Consider the following 17,248-nt stretch of genomic DNA (forward strand, 5'->3'; position numbering starts at 1 on the left):
TCATTTATTAGCGGGGTCACTTTGAGCAGTTCATCTAACCTCTCTATGCCTTAGTTTCTGAGGTTGTAAATGGGGGAGGGGGTAATAACAATGTCTACCTCAAAACTGGTATGCAAATTATATAAATTACTACATGAAAAGCACTAGGAACAGTACCTGGCTTACAGTATTCATTGAATTAGTGTTAAATATTATTAAATTGAGATGATCTTATTGATGCAGTAAGACTATGTATAAGAATTTTTAAGTGACTATAACCAAAGTAAGGCCTGTCCTTTAGACTCTTCCATTCATTTATTCAAAGCATATATTGAGAGCCTTCTATAGGCCAGTCACTGTGCAAGGAAGACAGAAATGCAGAGTAGAAATATTCACTGTCCTCAAGACATTGAGATTCTAGTGAAAAATAGTTAAGGAAACAATGACAATCTATAGTAATAAAAACAGTGAAAGAGGTGTATTCAAAGGACAGCACTGTGATGACTAATTTTATGTGTTAGCTTGACTGGGTCATGGGGTGCCCAGGTATTTAGTCACATGTTATTGGGTGTTCTTGTGAGGGTGTGTTTGGATGAGATTAATGTTTAAATTGGTGGACTGAGAAAGCAGATTGCCCTCCCTAACGGCAGTGGGCCTCATCCTATCAGTCGATGGCCTGAATAGAACAAAAGTGCTGACTGACTCTCCCCTGAATAAGAGACAGTTTCTCCTGTCTGACTGCCTTTGAACTGGGACATTGTTTTTTTCTGCCTTTGATGTCAAGTTGAAACATAGGCTCTTTCTGGGTCTTTAGCCTGCTGGCCTTTGGACTAGAACTACACTATTGGTGCTCCTGGTTCTCAGAACTTTGGGCTTGAACTGGAACTATGCCATTGGCTCTCCTGGTTCTCCAAATTGCCTATTCACCCTGCATCCTGCATCTCTTGAGACTTGTTAGCCTCCACATGATGTGAGCCAATTCCTATTCTTTCTCTCTCTCTTGCTTCTGTTTCTCTGGAGAACCCTATTACAAGCTCCTTGCCCAGGTTGGAGGGAGGATTATAGGAGACTTTCTGGAAGGAGGAAAAACCACATCAACCCAATGTTACGGAAGTGAAGGAAGGAGGATTTCAGGGACAAGGGAGCATTTTACAGTACTACAATTACAGACTGGACAAATGGGATGAGTAATGAAAAGTGTCACTTGGGTTTGGCAACAAAAAGATCTTTGGTCAAGAGTGGTGTCTGTGGAGTGATGAGAGAAGTTCAGTTGTAGGGGGTTGAGGTACCAGGTGAGGTTGAGGAAGTGTGCACAGGAACTATAGACAGCTCGTTTCAGATGCTTGACTGTGAAAGGAATGAGAAGGATGAGTCTGTACCTGTGAGGCTGCTGTGAGCTCAAAGAGGGCTTGTGCTGAGATAAAGGAGAGTTGAGTGTGTTTAAAGCTGAAGGGAAGGGGCAAGTAGGAAAGGAGGAGATAATGATGAGGATGATGAGAGATTGAGAGACAGACACAGAGAGAGAGAGATATTGAGAGAGATCATCATCAATATTCCAAGGTACCCGTGGAGCTGGGAGGCTGGATTCATGCTAGGTTTTTTCTCAGACCAGAGGGAGTCGTATGAGGAGCCTCTCTGGGGCCAGGAGGGTAGGTGGCAAGCAAAGGATGGAGGCAGGTGTTTGTGTAGGGCTGGGATTGGGATGTTGGGGAATTCCCACCTGATGGCTTTTGGCTCCTCTGTGCAGTGGATGCAAGGGCATCTCCTAAGTGGGGGGTAAGAGGATAGAGTATAGGAGGCTTGGTTGGGAAGAGAGCAAGATGATATGGTTTGGCTCTGTGTCCCCACCCAAATCTCATCTCAAATTGTAATCCCCACCTGTTGAGGGAGGGGCCTGCAATCCCCACGTGTCAAGCGAGGGAGGTGATTGGATCATGGGGGCAGCGTCTTCCATGCAGTTCTCATGACAGTGAGTGAGTTCTAATGAGATCTGATGGTTTTATGTGTTTGACAGTTCCTCCTTCACATGCTTTCTCTCCTGCTGCCTTGTGAAGAAGGTGCCTGCTTTCCCTTCCACCATGATTGTAACTTTCCTGAGGCCTCCCCAGCCATGTGTAACTGTAAGTCAATTCAACCTGTTTCCTTTATAAATTACCCAGTCTGAGGTATTTCTTTATAGCAGTGTGAAAACAGACTGATACACAAGGCAAGTAAAAGAACCACTGTGGGGGAAAAGATGAGCAGTCCAAATGGGGAAGCCAGGAGGACTGTCCTGCATCTTTAAGGTCCCAGGAAAGCCAGAGACTTGGAAAGTATGAGGTCATTAATCCACGTGTTCATGGGCTGTCACAGAAGAGATTTTAGAGATCATTTGGTATGATTGTTCCTCTTTTCCAGCCTCTTCTCGTTTTACATATGAGCAAACTGAGGACCAGAAAAAATTTGAAGTATCTCCCTGTGTGTTAGTCTGTTCTTGTGTTGCCATAAAGGAATAGCTCAGGCTGGGTAATTTGTAAAGAAAAGAGGTTTAATTGGCTCACGGTTCTGCAGGCTGGACAGGAAGCATGGTGCCAGCATCTGCTTCTGGAAAGGGCCTCAGGAAGCTTACAATCATGGCAGAAGGCAAAGGGAGAGCTGATGTATTATACGTCGAGAGTGGGAGCAAGAGAGAGGTGGTGGGAGGTGCCACACATTTTTAAACGGTTAGATCTCACATGAACTCAGAACAAGAACTCACTCATTACCATGGGGATGGCACCAAGCCATTCATGAGGGATCCGCCTTTAAGACCAAAACACCTTCTACTACTAGGCCCCATCTCCAACACAGAAAGTCACATTTCAACAGGAGACTTGGAGGTGACAAATATCCAAACCATGTCACTCTGTGAACTAACAGCAGAGCATTAAAGAACCCAATTCCCTGGGCTCCCAGACTCCTTTTTCCCTCAGCACACAGCAATTTCTGCTTTGATCCTTGGCAGAATAGTTGGTGTTTGATGCTAACATGGTGGCAGGCTACATTTCCAATACATGCAGGTCTTTTTCCTCTGTTTGAGTTGTCTCTCCCTTGCAGATTAAATGAAGGGTTCTTTGCGAGTTTACAACTCATATATCACTGTGCGATGGCCAAATTGGATACTACGCTGCTCACGTCCCATTACTTAATGAGATGCAGGGCCTTTGTTCCCTCATTCTGCTTTGCAAACAAACATTTTGTCCTGCCCAGACACCATTGAGACTGTCTGCATCCACCTAAAGACAAGACAAACTGCAAAGGAGACTTCCAGAAATGCTGATCAGGAAACTAGATATGTGCTATTTTAAAAATAATAAATCAGTAGTTGATTGAAAATGTAATAGAATAATAGAATAGCTAGAAATTTGACCAAGCATGAGTAAGCCAAAGGCTCCCAATGCACTGTGAATTAATCATCAATACATATATTGGTAGAAGACAGTTTCAATGCATACATCAAAGGAAGGGCAGAACACTCAAAAAGCCTTAGCTAATCAGAATGAGTAAATCCATTTCAAGGTGAAATTCACTTTATAAGAAAAAATGAATTATCCTAGGTGCTTGGGAGCCTAGGGTATTTCTAGCTCAGCATTCACACTAAGGAGGCACGTAAACACATTATTTGCTAAATGGATTGGAACTCCAGTTAGAGTTCTGTCCTGCTGTGAAACCTTGCTTCTTTGTTCTTGAGACTTTTCCAGATATAGCAAATTGCCCTTCAGATGAGTCCATGAGGGCATGGTACAAACAAATTCACCCCAAAAATACTCATGTTCTCCTGAGAGCATGAGTACAGTGTTGAAAGGCACCCAAGGCAATTCCTGCATTCTTTGGTTCATTGAACTCAATTATTTATTGAGTACCTACATATGTAAGCACCACTGTGGTAAATGCTAGGGTTACAAAGATAAATTGGGTCTCTGGTTTTGAAGAAAAGACAGACAGGAAAGTATTTCATACACTCATGAAGTTGAGAATATGAGAAGACCATCTCTGCTCTGTGGGCAGGAAGTTTCAGAGAAGGGGAGATCACGTGAAAATAGTAATTGTTAGCACTTTAATCCTGCCAATTAGAGAGACTTGTAATAATAGCTATCAGTCCCCTCCCACCTCACCAATCAAATGCTGGGGAAGAGAAAGCAAAGGGTGGAGAAGGAAGTCGGACGTGGTTCCGTGGTGGGGTTTTTCAAAGGAGACATGAAACATGAGAACTGGAGAGGAGAAATTCCTCTGATAATGGGATGTGGGTAGATCTAACATCAGGCAAGAGCCAAACTCTCTTCCGGGCTCCATCTCTTCCACTGCCCTCCCCCTTTTCCCTCTCAGCTCTGCTGTCCCTGTACAGGGGCCTTGTTCTCTCCTCCACAGTTGGGTTCCTCCATGTGGCGGGGAAAATGGCTGCCAGCAGTTCTAGTCCAACACCATTCTAACCTAGGAAACTAGTTGAAAGGGAAAACGTCCTTCCCCGAGGGTTCAGGAAACATCCCATGAAAGGTTTCTGGCCTTGCTTAGTCATGTGACTGTCTCTTGAACCAATCAAAGTTGCCAAATGTCTGAAATACAAAGACTGGACTGATCCAAAGCAGAAGCCCACCCCAGTGGCCTGAAAGAGGGGATGCTGTAGATGAGAGCTCCTTCAGAACACATGGAGTGGTGGGAGGGGGGAACATTTCCTCAGAGAAGTTGATGTCATAATCAGAAAACCAGAGAAAGGTATTGGGAAGGTAAACACCAACACCACAAGCAAATCAAAACAATCAGATGTCTACTGTGTAAGAGAACGAGCCTTTTGAGATGTAGAAATATTGACATGTTTGACTCTTTGGCTTCTCTTAAGGCAGTCCTTTAAGTCAGGCCTTCCTAAAATCTTCCTAGCCTCATGAAACAGAGTCCTGCTGTGAACTGACTAAGCTGACCCCAGAAGAAAGTGAGTAACTCCATGGCTCCAACAGCCCCAGGCCTTTCCTTGTTGCCTTAGAGCCAAGAGGGTTAATATCTTGACCCAACTATTTATTACCCATTAGTCAGGAGGCACTGCTTTATGTCATTTGTACCCGTAAGACTCTGAGGAAGGAATTCATTCAGCCAATAATGGTAACCTGTTCTGTAACAACATGGTGTGAAGACAGTTAAAGGACAGTGACTTGTAGTGAATGCTCACATGGAGGCAGGTACCCTAGCACCCACTAGCACCCTGCCACAGCTGAAGTATGCACCCCACCATGCCGCCACTGCTGCTAGCATGTGTGAAGGAGGATGGATCCTGTTGCCACTGCACTATGAAATACTTTGGCTGGTACCATCCATTGGAGTGTAGTGACCAAGTCCTGGAGCACCTCATTCTCCCGCTAGAGCAGTGGATTCCTAAACTTCAGAAGCAATAGAACAAAGTTGCGGCCTGACACAAGTCCCCCAGAGTTAGAGCACACAGTCCAGGAGTTAGAAGCTGAGAGTTAGCCCACTAAAATCTTCCAGAAATGATGCCCATTGACTGAATCTACCTTATCCCACAATCAAACATTTGAAGTCATCAAATAGGAAAAAAGGGTGGGGGGGGGAACCATCCAAAGGTTAGCAACTTCAAAGATCAAAGAAACAGCCCAGAAAGATGAGAAAGAACCAAGACAAGAACTCTGACAACTCAAAAAGCCAGAGTGCCTTCTTTCCTACAAACAACCACACCACCTCTCCAGCAAGGGCTCTGAGCCGGGCTGAGATGGCTGAAATGACAGAAATAAGACTTGAAATATGGATAATATGAATATCATTGAGATGCAGGAGTACACTGAAACCTAATCCATGCGAAGAATCACAATAAAACAATACAGGAGCTGAAAAAATAGCCAGTATAGAAAAGACTGTAACCGACTAGATAGAGCTGAAAAACACACTGTAAGAATTTCGTGAGGCGATCAGAAGTATTAATAGCAGAATAGATCAAGCTGAGGAAAGAATCTCAGAGCTTGAAGACTAGCTTTCTGATATAAGACAGAAAACAATAGGGAAAAAGAATGAAAAGGAGTGAACAAAACCTCTGAGAAATATGAGATTATGTAAAGAGACTGAATCTACGACTCACTGATGTCCCTGAAAGAAATGGGGAGAGTGTAAGTAACTTGGAAAACATATTTCAGGATATCATATGTATTAGTCACGGTTCTCTAGAGGGACAGAACTAATAGGATAGATGTATATATAAAAGGGAGTTTATTAAGGAGTATTGACTGACACCATCACAAAGTGAAGTTCCACAATAGGCCGTCTGCAAGCTGAGGAGCAAGGAAGCCAGTCTAAGTCCCAAAACCTCTGATTGTGATTGTATTCTGAGATTCTTGAAGTGAGTTTTTTAGCTCTATCAGCTCAGTTTAGTTCTTTTTTATTTTATTTTATTTTTTTAATTTTAATTTAATTTAATTTTATTATTATTATACATTAAGTTTTAGGGTACATGTGCACAATGTGCAGGTTAGTTACATATGTATACATGTGCCATGCTGGTGTGCTGCACCCATTAACTCGTCATTTAGCATTAGGTATATCTCCTAAAGCTATCCCTCCCCCCTCCCCCCACCCCACAACAGTCCCCAGAGTGTGATGTTCCCCTTCCTGTGTCCATGTGTTCTCACTGTTCAATTCCCACCTATGAGTGAGAATATGCTGTGTTTGGTTTTTTGTTCTTGCTATAGTTTACTGAGAATGTTGATTTCCAATTTCATCCATGTCCCTACAAGCGACGTGAACTCATCATTTTTTATGGCTGCATAGTATTCCATGGTGTATATGTGCCACATTTTCTTAATCCAGTCTATCATTGTTGGACATTTGGCTTGGTTCCAAGTCTTTGCTATTGTGAATAATGCCGCAATAAACATACGTGTGCATGTGTCTTTATAGCAGCAGGATTTATAGTCCTTGGGTATATACCCAGTAATGGGATGGCTGGGTCAAATGGTATTTCTAGTTCTAGATCCCTGAAGAATTGCCACACTGACTTCCACAATGGTTGAACTAGTTTACAGTCCCCTGGGTGGCTCTTTTCTTCAGTCTAGAAGCACAGTTCGGGCGGCGGGGGGGCCAAGGGGATTCTGCCATTCCCAGTCTTGCATAGGTCTCTGTGTAGAGCATGAATTCTCCTGGGGGCTCTCACTCACTCATCCTTTCCCATATTGGAGAGGTTCTCTGGCTCCTCAATGAGGAGAAACCATGTCAGGAGCTTCGCTTCTCTCTGTTCTCTCTGTCCCCCTGCTGCCTTGACAGATCCTGATATGGTTTCTCAGGTAATCTGCCTACAGGGTCAGGGTTCACTAGCCCTTTTGTTTCCTCTCTATGAGAGCAGCACACATGAGCTGCTTCTATTCTGCCATCTTATCCCCCTCCCCTTATTTATCAGTTCAAATAGTTCTTGGTAGAGTCCTTAGGTTTTTCTAAAGATAAGATCATATAATCTGCAAACAGGGATAATTTGACTTCTTCCTTTCCATTTGGGATGCGCTTTATTTCTTTTAAAATAAATAAAGAAATTGTCTGATTGCTCTAGCTAGGACTTCCAGTACTATATTGAATAACAGTGGTGAAAGTGGGCATCCTTGTCTTGTTCCAGATCTTAGAAGAAAGGCTTTCAGTTTTTCCCCATTCAATATAATATTATCTGTGGGTCTGTTGTATATGGCTTTTATTGTGTTGAGGTATGTTTTTTCTATACCCAGTTTTTTGAGAGTTTTTATCATGAAGGGATGTTGAATGCTTTTCAGCATCAATTGAAATGATAATATAGTTTTTGTCCTTCATTCTGTTAAATGATGGATTTGCATATGTTGAACCATCCTTTTTAATATGCTGCTGGATTTAGTTTGCCAGTATTTTGTTGAGAATTTTTGCATCAGTGTTCATCAAGAATACTGGCCTGAAGTTTTCTTTTTTTGTTGTGTCTCTGCCAGGGTTTGTTATCAGTATGATGCCGGCCTCAAACAATGAATTATGGTGGAGTCCCTCCTCCTCGATTTTTTGGAATAGGGTCAGTAGGAATGGTACTAGCTGTTCTTTGTACATCTGGTACAATTTGGGTGTAAATTCATCTGGCCCTAGGCTTTTTTGGTTGGTAGGCTATTTATTACTGATTCAGTTTCAGAGATCATTATTGGTCTGTTCAGGGATTCAGTTTCTTCCTGGCTCAGTCTTGAGAGGATGTATGTTGTCCAGGAATTTATTCATTTCTTCTAGATCTTCTAGTTTATGTGAATAGAGGTGTTCATAATTGTCTCTGATGGTTATTTGTATTTTTGTGGATCAGTGGTACTATCCCCCTTGTCACACATAATTGTGTTTATTTGAATCTTCTCTAATTGTGTTTATTTGGATTTTCTGTCTTTTCTTATTTATTAGTCTATCTAGTCATCTATTTTATAACTTTTTTCAAAAAGCCAATTTGTGGATTTGTTGATCTTTTGATTTTTGTGTGTGTGTGTGTGTCTCAATCTCCTTCAGTTAACTCTGATTTTGGTTATTTCTTATCTTCTGCTAGCTTTGGGGTTGGTTTGTTCTTGGTTCCCTAGTTCTTTTAGTTGTGAAGATAGGTTGAATTTTTTGAGTTGTTCTGTAGCCTAGCATATTGTTTATTCTTGAGAATGATCCATGCACTAAGGAGAATAGTCTGTATTCTGCAGCCATTGGATAAAGTGTTCTGTAAATATCTATTAGATCCATCTGGCCTATAGCACAGACCAAGTTCAATATTTCTTTGTTGTTTTTCTATCTGGATGATCTGTCCAATGCTAAAACTGGGACGTGGAAGTTTCTAGCTATTTTGTATTGGGGTCTATCTCTCTCTTTAGTGCTAATAATATTTGCTTTGTAAATCAGGGTGCTCCAGTGTTGGGTGCATATATATTTCTAATTGTTATATTCTCTTGCTGAATTAGAGATAGGTATTAGAGAATTAGAGTTAGGTATTCATTATAGTCTTCACAGTCTGGGCTTGTTTTTATTTATCCTTCTTGGGAAGGCCTTCCAGGTACCTGAAGTGACTTGGGTGTTATAATCTAAGTGTTTGGTTACTGCTGCTATATCTGCATTGGGGGAACCCCAAGCCCAGTAACATGGTGACCTTTGAGACTCACAGAGGTACTATCTTGGTTGTGCTGGGTAACATCCAAAAGAAATCCCTGGATTACCAGGCAAAGACTCTTGTTCTCTTCCCTAGCTTTGCCCCAAACAGATGGTTTGCTGAGCTGTCTGGAGGTGTCACCGGCTGACATTTGGCTGGCATGACACCAGTACCCCTGTGGCCACCACCACTGGGACTGCACTGCATCAGACCTGAAGCCAGCAGAGCACTGGATCTTGCCCAAGGCTCGCAGTGACCAGTGCCTGATTACTGCCTGTATTCACTTAAGGCCTAAGGGTTCCACAATAAGCAGGTGGAAAATCCAACCAGTCTTGTGTCCTTGCATTCAGGGCAGCAAGCTCCCCCGATCTTGGTGCAGGTCCAGAAATACTGTCCAGGAGCCAGAGCCTGGAGTTGAGAACCTTGGAAATATACCTGGTGCTCTTTTCTACTGTGGCTGAGCTGGCATGCTAGCCACAAGACAAAGTCCTTCCCACTCTTCCCTCCCTCTTCATCAAGCAGAAGGAGTCTCTCCTCATGGTCACCTGTTCACCACCACCCTTGGGCCATGCCATATATTGCCTGGCTACTACCAATATTCACTCAAGGCCCAAGGCCTCTTTAGTCAGCTTGTGATGAATGCTGCCAGGCCTGAGTCTCTCCCTTCAGGGTAGCGGGCTCCCTTCCTATTCAGGGCAGGTCTAGAAATACTGCCCAGGAGCCAAGGCCTGGAATTGGAGACCCCAAGAACCCACTTGGAGCTCCACTGCACTGTGGCCAAGCTGGTACCCAAGCTATAAGACAAAGTCTCCTTTGCTGTTCCCTCTCCTTTCCTCAGACAAAAGGGGTTTCTTGCTCCCCCACCACCCAGCCCCAGAGCCACCACCTCTGGGAATGTGCTGGGTCACACCTGAAGCCAACATGGCTCTGAGTCTCACCCAAGGCCTGTGGTGGGTACTGCCTGGCTACTGCTGGTGTTTATTCAGGGCCCAAGGGCTCTTTAGTCAGCAGGTGATGAATCCTGCCAGAACTGGGTCCTTCCCTTCATGTCAGAGGGTTTCTTTGAGGCCTAGGGTGAGTCTAGAAACGTCATCCAGGAACTAGGGCCTGGAATGGGGGCCTCAGAATTCTGCCTGGTGCCCTGTTCTTCTGTGGCTGAGCTGGTATCTAAGTTGCAAGACAAAATCCTCTTTACTCTCCCAACTCCTTTCATCAAGCGAAGGGAAGGAGTCTATCCTGTAGCTGTGAGATGTGCTGCCTGGGGCTGAAGGAGGGGTGACACAAGCACTCCCTTGGCCATCCCAGATGGTATCTCACTAAGTCATGTGCATCCCAAGTCCACTGGCTCTGAGCTCAATACAGCACCAGGACTTGCCCAGGAATTGCATTCTTTGTGGCTTAGACCACTTTTCAAGTTTATTTAGAACTCCAGAGCACTTTAGCCCATGGTGGCAGGGCTTGCTGGAACTCAGGTTCTGACCACTGGGATGATTGATTTGCCTCTGGCTAGGGCTGGTCTAAGTCTAAATGCTCCCTCCATGGGTCTCTGCTGAGTTCTGCGCTATGTTGCCTTCTGCTGTGACAGGGCAGTACTGAGTTCCAATGCGAAGTCTCACAGTCCCACAGATTGTCCTTCTCAAGCACATAGATTTTCTCTCTATTCTACACAGACACTACTGGGTCATTGGGGTAGGGTAGTATAAGTAATTCAAGACTGTCTTTCCTACCCTCCTCAGTGCCTCTTTCCTTAATATGATGTTAAGAACAGGTACTGTCACTCACCTGATTTTTGGCTCTTACAAAGGTGCTTTTTTGTATGGATAGTTGTTCAGTTTGGTGTTTCTGTTGGGGAAATAATTGCTGTAGGCTTCTGTTTGGCCATGTTGTTCTACCTCTCCCATTGTAAGATTTTGACAGTGAAAAATGCATTTACAATATCTAATGTTTTCTTATGATTCATCGATGCTTCTTGAATAGTAACCTTTTCTAAGCACTATGGGCCATTTATTTTGTGAAATGTCCTTCAATTTGAGTGTGCCTAATGTATCCTGATGATTAGATTCAGGTTGTGTTTCTTTGGTGGGAATTTCACAGAAGAGACACTGGAATCCTCTTACTGCATCTCATCAAGTGGCACGCAATGCTGCTTTGAACCATTCCTGATGTTGCTCACTTTTATCACTTGATCAAGGTGCCAGGCTTCTCCACTGTAAAGTTAGTCTTTTTACGCTTGTAATTAATAAGTATTTTTGTGAAGAGAGACTTCAGGACTATCTTCTTCCTTGTTCAGTTTTAACTCCCCTACTATTCAGCACTCATTAATGGTTCTTGCCTGAATTATTTTTTACTACGACAATTGCCAAATGGTGGTTTTCTAATTCATGATTTCTTCTATGTCTTCTAGTTGGCATTCTATTGCAAGAAAGAAATTTCTATTTTTCCCATTTATTTATTCATTTATGTATTTTTATTTATGTCAGGTTATGGATTCTTAATTTATCTAATGACATATCATCCATTATTATTCTTATTTATTTTGATACTCAAATTGTCTTGGATTTGGCCAGTAGGAGTCCCTTCAAGCTGGATCCTGTAGATCCCCATCATTCTTTGAGCATTTTGGGCATTTTATAACACAACAAGATATTCTACACTCATTTTACACTTTCCCTAACCAGCCCTGGAATTACTCATTTTTCTAAGGAGTCCTTTTTTATTTAATGGAGAAAGTTATTTAGAAACCAAGATCTAGGTGCTAGATGTGTTCGTGATTAGTTGGGTATCATGGCTTCCAGGCTCTCTCAGCATCTAATTCAATACCACATGGTTCATGCTAGCATTCCCTTTTTCTTCTGTACTTGTAACTCCCTTCTGTGACAATGAGAAGCCTGGCTCCCATTATCCTTCAATATATACTTATTTGTTCACCAGCCACCCCCTCCAATATCTATCTACTCTCCAAGCCTGCTGGGCTGACATCTCACTTGGCTGCTTTTCTCACTTGGGTTCTTATCCCGCGTGGGGCCACCTTCCTCATTCAGGCTTGCCAAATGGATTTTTGACTAAATTATTCAGGAAGGAAGGAAGAAGGGAAGCCAAAGAAATATGAATGTATGTTTTTATTAATGTCCATTTTAGGTCTGGCTACGGGGGGGATGGGCATGTTCATAAATAGTAGAAGTATATATTTGTATTCTGTTTCTGTCTTAAATATGATGCTCTACTTTTAAATATCCAATGTGGCTGATCACACACACACACTCCTGCTCTTTGACCTAGAACTTTCACTTCCAAGAAATTATCCTAAATAAATAGATAATTGCACAAATAACAATTGTATATTTGTGCAATTATCAATATTTGTTGTAACATATATAATAGAAAAAGCTGAAAATATAAATGTCCAATAAATTATGGTTTATCAACCTAGTGTGTCAATAAATTGTGTAGATTCACACTTTTTGTCATAGAAAAGGTCAACAATAGATTAAATGAAAAGAGTAAATGTCATGGATTCCTTTGAAATACACATGCACATATTTATAACTCTACTTATGAAGAAGTATCTCAAAGACTATTCATCAAACAGGAGGTTATCTCTAGGTTATGGGATTTTTAGATTGTTGTGCTATTTGATTTTTTTCTTTTTGCTTACTATGAATTCAGCGGTGAATATATGTTGCATACTTTTGGAAAAAAGACCAAAAACAATGATAAGACCTTAAACTCAATATCTTGTTTTAAAAACTGGCATTGATCACACAAACCTATATGGAATCTGCACCATCAGCATTCTACCACCCACTACTGGGTAATAATTACTAACAATGCCCATGAGCTCACTGCATGGGATTAGAGTGAGAATTAAATAACTAATAGACATGGAAGCCATTGAAATCTGTAAGAGGCTGTAAAAAAAAAAAAGTGACATGCTATTAAGATTATTGCTATTACTATTAGCGTTATCATCATCATTGCCATCATTATTGGTGTTGATTTCAGTACTTTCTACTGACCGGTGTTTTCTAAATTCAGAGGGGGAGAATGCTAGGCCTCCGTGCAGCTGTTTGGAAACCAGAAGAAAAGCCTTTGAAAGGCATATTCTCTGAAGGAACTTAAAATCTAATTTAGAAAATAATCTCCCAATACTTCCACATCATGCAACAGTTAACAAGAGCCAGGCTATATCCCTGGGTGAGATGCAAGCTTGAGTCTACTCCTGCTTGTGGTCCAAGGCCAGAGAGACTCATGTGGGCTAGGGGGTAAGGAAGGTTTCACTTTGATTGTAAATTGTTAGCTGCTTTTCAAACACTGTGACTGAATTTGTCAAACTTTAAAATGCCTGACGTGCAAGTTTAGAAACCAGTTAGAAGCCTAAAAATGATGCTGAGGATAAAATCCCTTTGTAAATTTTAGATAGTCTGACTAGTTTAACAGCTTTAAAACTCATTTTTTCCAAGATAATAATATCCCAAAGTTGAATATATGAAAGGGTGTGTATAGATGTCTGTCATCCTCTCTGGCTCTTGTGTCAGCATCTGGGAAGAAAAAGCACAAACCTCCTGAATATAAGTCCAACATAAGGGCAGGGATTTAGTCTGGTCCTCACTGATGTATACCAAGTGTCCAGAACAGGGCCAGGGCCCATAGTTAGGAGCTTAATAAATACTTATTGAATAAAAAATAAGCCCTCATTTTTCACTTTTAATATGCAAAGTAGATTGATTTCTTTTTCAAACACATTGGGGCCTTATTCGCTAGTGGATCCACATTAGTGGATGTTAGTAATTAAACGTGTGCTTGGTTTGCACAAATATGAATATGATTTCCCAGGATTCGACTTTCCTGCTGGGAAGCCAGACCCCCTGTCAAATACACGAGATTGAATTGTAAGGCTTCAGTGAAACATTTGGCATCTGGCCTCTGTCTTTCAGGATTTCCAAATTCCTTAATGTGCTGACAGTTCTTCCCCTTTAGGATGACTAATTGATGTCCAGGCTGTGCTTCTGAAACTTTCTCAGGAAAATGCACCTAAGGGTCAAAGCGGTGACAGGCCACATTAAGTTGTGAATTTTCTATTTTTATCTTTTAAAAACAGTGATTTCCTTTCTACTCTGTACCTACATTTGTTTAAATATAAAGATAAGGAGGACTGGGCTCTGTGGCTCACACCTGTAATCCTAGGCTAAGACGGGTGGATCATTTGAGACTAGGAGCTCAAGACCAGCCTGGCCAACATGGTGAAACCCTGTCTCTACTAAAATATAAAAAATTACCCAGGTGTGATGCTGCATGCCTGTAGTCCCAACTATTTGGGAGGCTAAGGCACAAGAATTGCTTGAACCCTGGAGGCACAGGTTGCAGTGAGCCAAGATTGCACCACCGTACTCCAGCCTGGGTGACAGAGCAAGACCTTGTCTTAAAAAATAAATAAATAACATAACTAAAAAATAAAAAAAAAATAAAGATAAGGAGGTTTCCTCCCAAAATATTTATCTAAAATAAGTCCTCTAATGGCCATCTTTTACCCTCAGGATATAATTCAAATTTCACCAGGGACCATCATAGCTGGCCTCTGCCCATCTACTAGTCTGCCCTCTTCTCACCACCTTCTACCATGGGCATTTTTTTCTCCATTGGTCAGCCCTTGGTGACTGCTTTAGTTCCTCAGATTGCCCTTCCCCACCCATACCATCACAATCTCTTCACACTCAACCTTCACTTTGCTGTTTCCTCTGCACCAAACACTGATCCAACTCTTCTTCTTAGGCCAACTCTTACTGATGTCAGGATTTTTTCCCTTTACCCATCCCTGTAGAAGAGGAAAGATAGCCCTGCCATAGGCTCGTCTGTTTCAGGTAAATTGCATTGTATGACATTGCTATTGCTTATTGAGTTATCTCTCTTCTTCACAGGCTCTATGATGGGGAGGGTTCTTACTGAATTTTCTCTTCATTAACGCTCACTACCTTGCTCAGTGCTGGGCCTGGTTGGTTGTCTTCTTCCATATTTATTCTGTGCTTCTAAACCCTCCCCTACTGTCCCCAAACAAGGGTTTGTACACCTGGAAATTCTAGAACACTTTGTCCCAGAAATAGATTTACTCCCTATTTGGGATGAAAATCACATTTGGGTTGAGATTTGCCATCAGAAATAGCTTCAGTAGAAGATAATTTATCTGATTTATTTCTAGGTTAATAATATTTCTAGAGTTTAGGCATCTTAGTTCCCCCGAAAATCTTAATGGTAGATAGTGAAGTCACCAAAATAGATAACTGAGACCTGTCACCCAGAATCATTACCTGAGAGGATATCAGTGTGTCATCTCTATGATTGTATATCTCTATCCTTTCTGGTATTCCCCAATTGCTCCAATCAGCTGCTAGGTATATATCTATCATATACAACACAATGCTATGCACTATAGCAAATTGTTTTTCAATTATCCCAGTAACATGATTTTTAGGATGTGTAAAATGCACACTTTATATAGACTTGCTATTTTGTTTGGATTCTTTTTGAATGTGGACTCCCAAATAAACAGTCTTCTGATGCATAGAAACCATATTGCTCTAGGCAAAGCGTGATGACTCACGCCTGTAATCCTAGCACTTTGGGAGGCTGAGGCAGGAGGATTATTTGAGCTCAGGAGTTCGAGACTAGCCTGGGCAACATAGTGAGACTTTGTCTTTATTTAATAAATAAAAAAATTATAAATCAAAAAATTATTTTAAAAAAACCATATTGTTTTGGGTCTGTTTACAACTCTGCTGAGGATGATTTTATCTTAGAATATGCCAAGAATGCTCAGTGATTTCATAATGACTGTAATGCTGAGATGGTATTGACAGGTTAGGAATGTGATAACTGGAGTTTCACGCAGGTATTGATTGCCTCTTAACAGGCAGTAATGACTGCAATAAACTCTGGAAAACTCAGTTGAAACAAATAGATAAATACTTTCAGAGCAGAAGATGTCTGTGACTACACTGAAGGCTAGGGTAATCTCACATGCATCAGCCAGCTCCTGTGTCTCTGACAGCAAGGTGCCTTCAGATTGCTGGAGACTGCTTCACCTGTGCCCTGCAAAGCCCAGAAATGCCTGGGAACTTATATCACACTGGCAGCAGCTTTTGACCAGTGCTGAAGGGTGCAGGAGGGTAAATACCCTCGTGCCCTAATCCTCTGGTCAGAACTACTTGGGTGTGATCTATGCTGTCCTGAAAGTTCCCCTGTGGAATTGAGCCCAAGTACTTCTCTGTGATACTTGACTTAATACTGAGGGACATGGTTTGGCTGTGTCCCCACCCAAATCTCATCTTGAATTGTAGATCCCATAATTTCCACATGTTGTGGGAGAGACCTGGTGGGAGATAATTGAATTGTGGGAGTGGTTCCCCCATACTGTTCTTGTGGTTGTGAATAAGTCTCACGAGATCGGATGGTTTTATAAGGGGAAACCCCTTTTGCTTGGCTCTCATTCTCTCTTGTCTGCTGCCATGTAAGACATCCCTTGCTCTTCTGCCATGATTGTGAGGCCCCCTCAGCCACGTGGAACTGTGTGTCCATTAAGCCTCTTTTCCTTTCCTTTTCTTTCTTTCTTTTTTTTTTTTTTTTGAGACAGGGTCTGGCTCTGTCACCCATGCTGGAGTGTAGTGGTGTGATCTTGGCTCACTGCAACCTCTGTCTCCTGGGTTCAAGCAATTCTTCTACTTCAGCCTCCCGAGTAGCTGGGATTATAGGAGCCCGCCACCACGCCCAGCTAATTTTTGCATTTTAAGTAGAGATGGGGTTTCACCACATTGGCAAGGCTGGTCTTGAACTCCTGACCTCAGGCAATCTGCCCGCCTTGGCCTCCCAAAGTGCTGGGATTACAGGCATGAGCCACCACGCCCAGACGCCTCTTTTTCTTTATAAATTACCCAGTCTTGGGTATGTCTTTGTGAGCTGCGTGAAAACAGACTAATACACTGAGCTTTTGCTTGGGTTCCTTCTCTTCCTTTACCACATTTCCAACTCTCTATTTGTTTTCCTTGGAAATTATTCCTAATAAATTACTTCACATGCATTTTTTTTTTTTCAGTCAGAATCGGCTTCTGAGGAATCCAATCTATGAAAACACTTTACAAAACAATTAGAGACCTGGTC

Source organism: Gorilla gorilla, chromosome 7 (assembly GCF_029281585.2).
Source record: "Gorilla gorilla gorilla isolate KB3781 chromosome 7, NHGRI_mGorGor1-v2.1_pri, whole genome shotgun sequence".
Taxonomy (NCBI): Eukaryota; Metazoa; Chordata; class Mammalia; order Primates; family Hominidae; genus Gorilla; species Gorilla gorilla.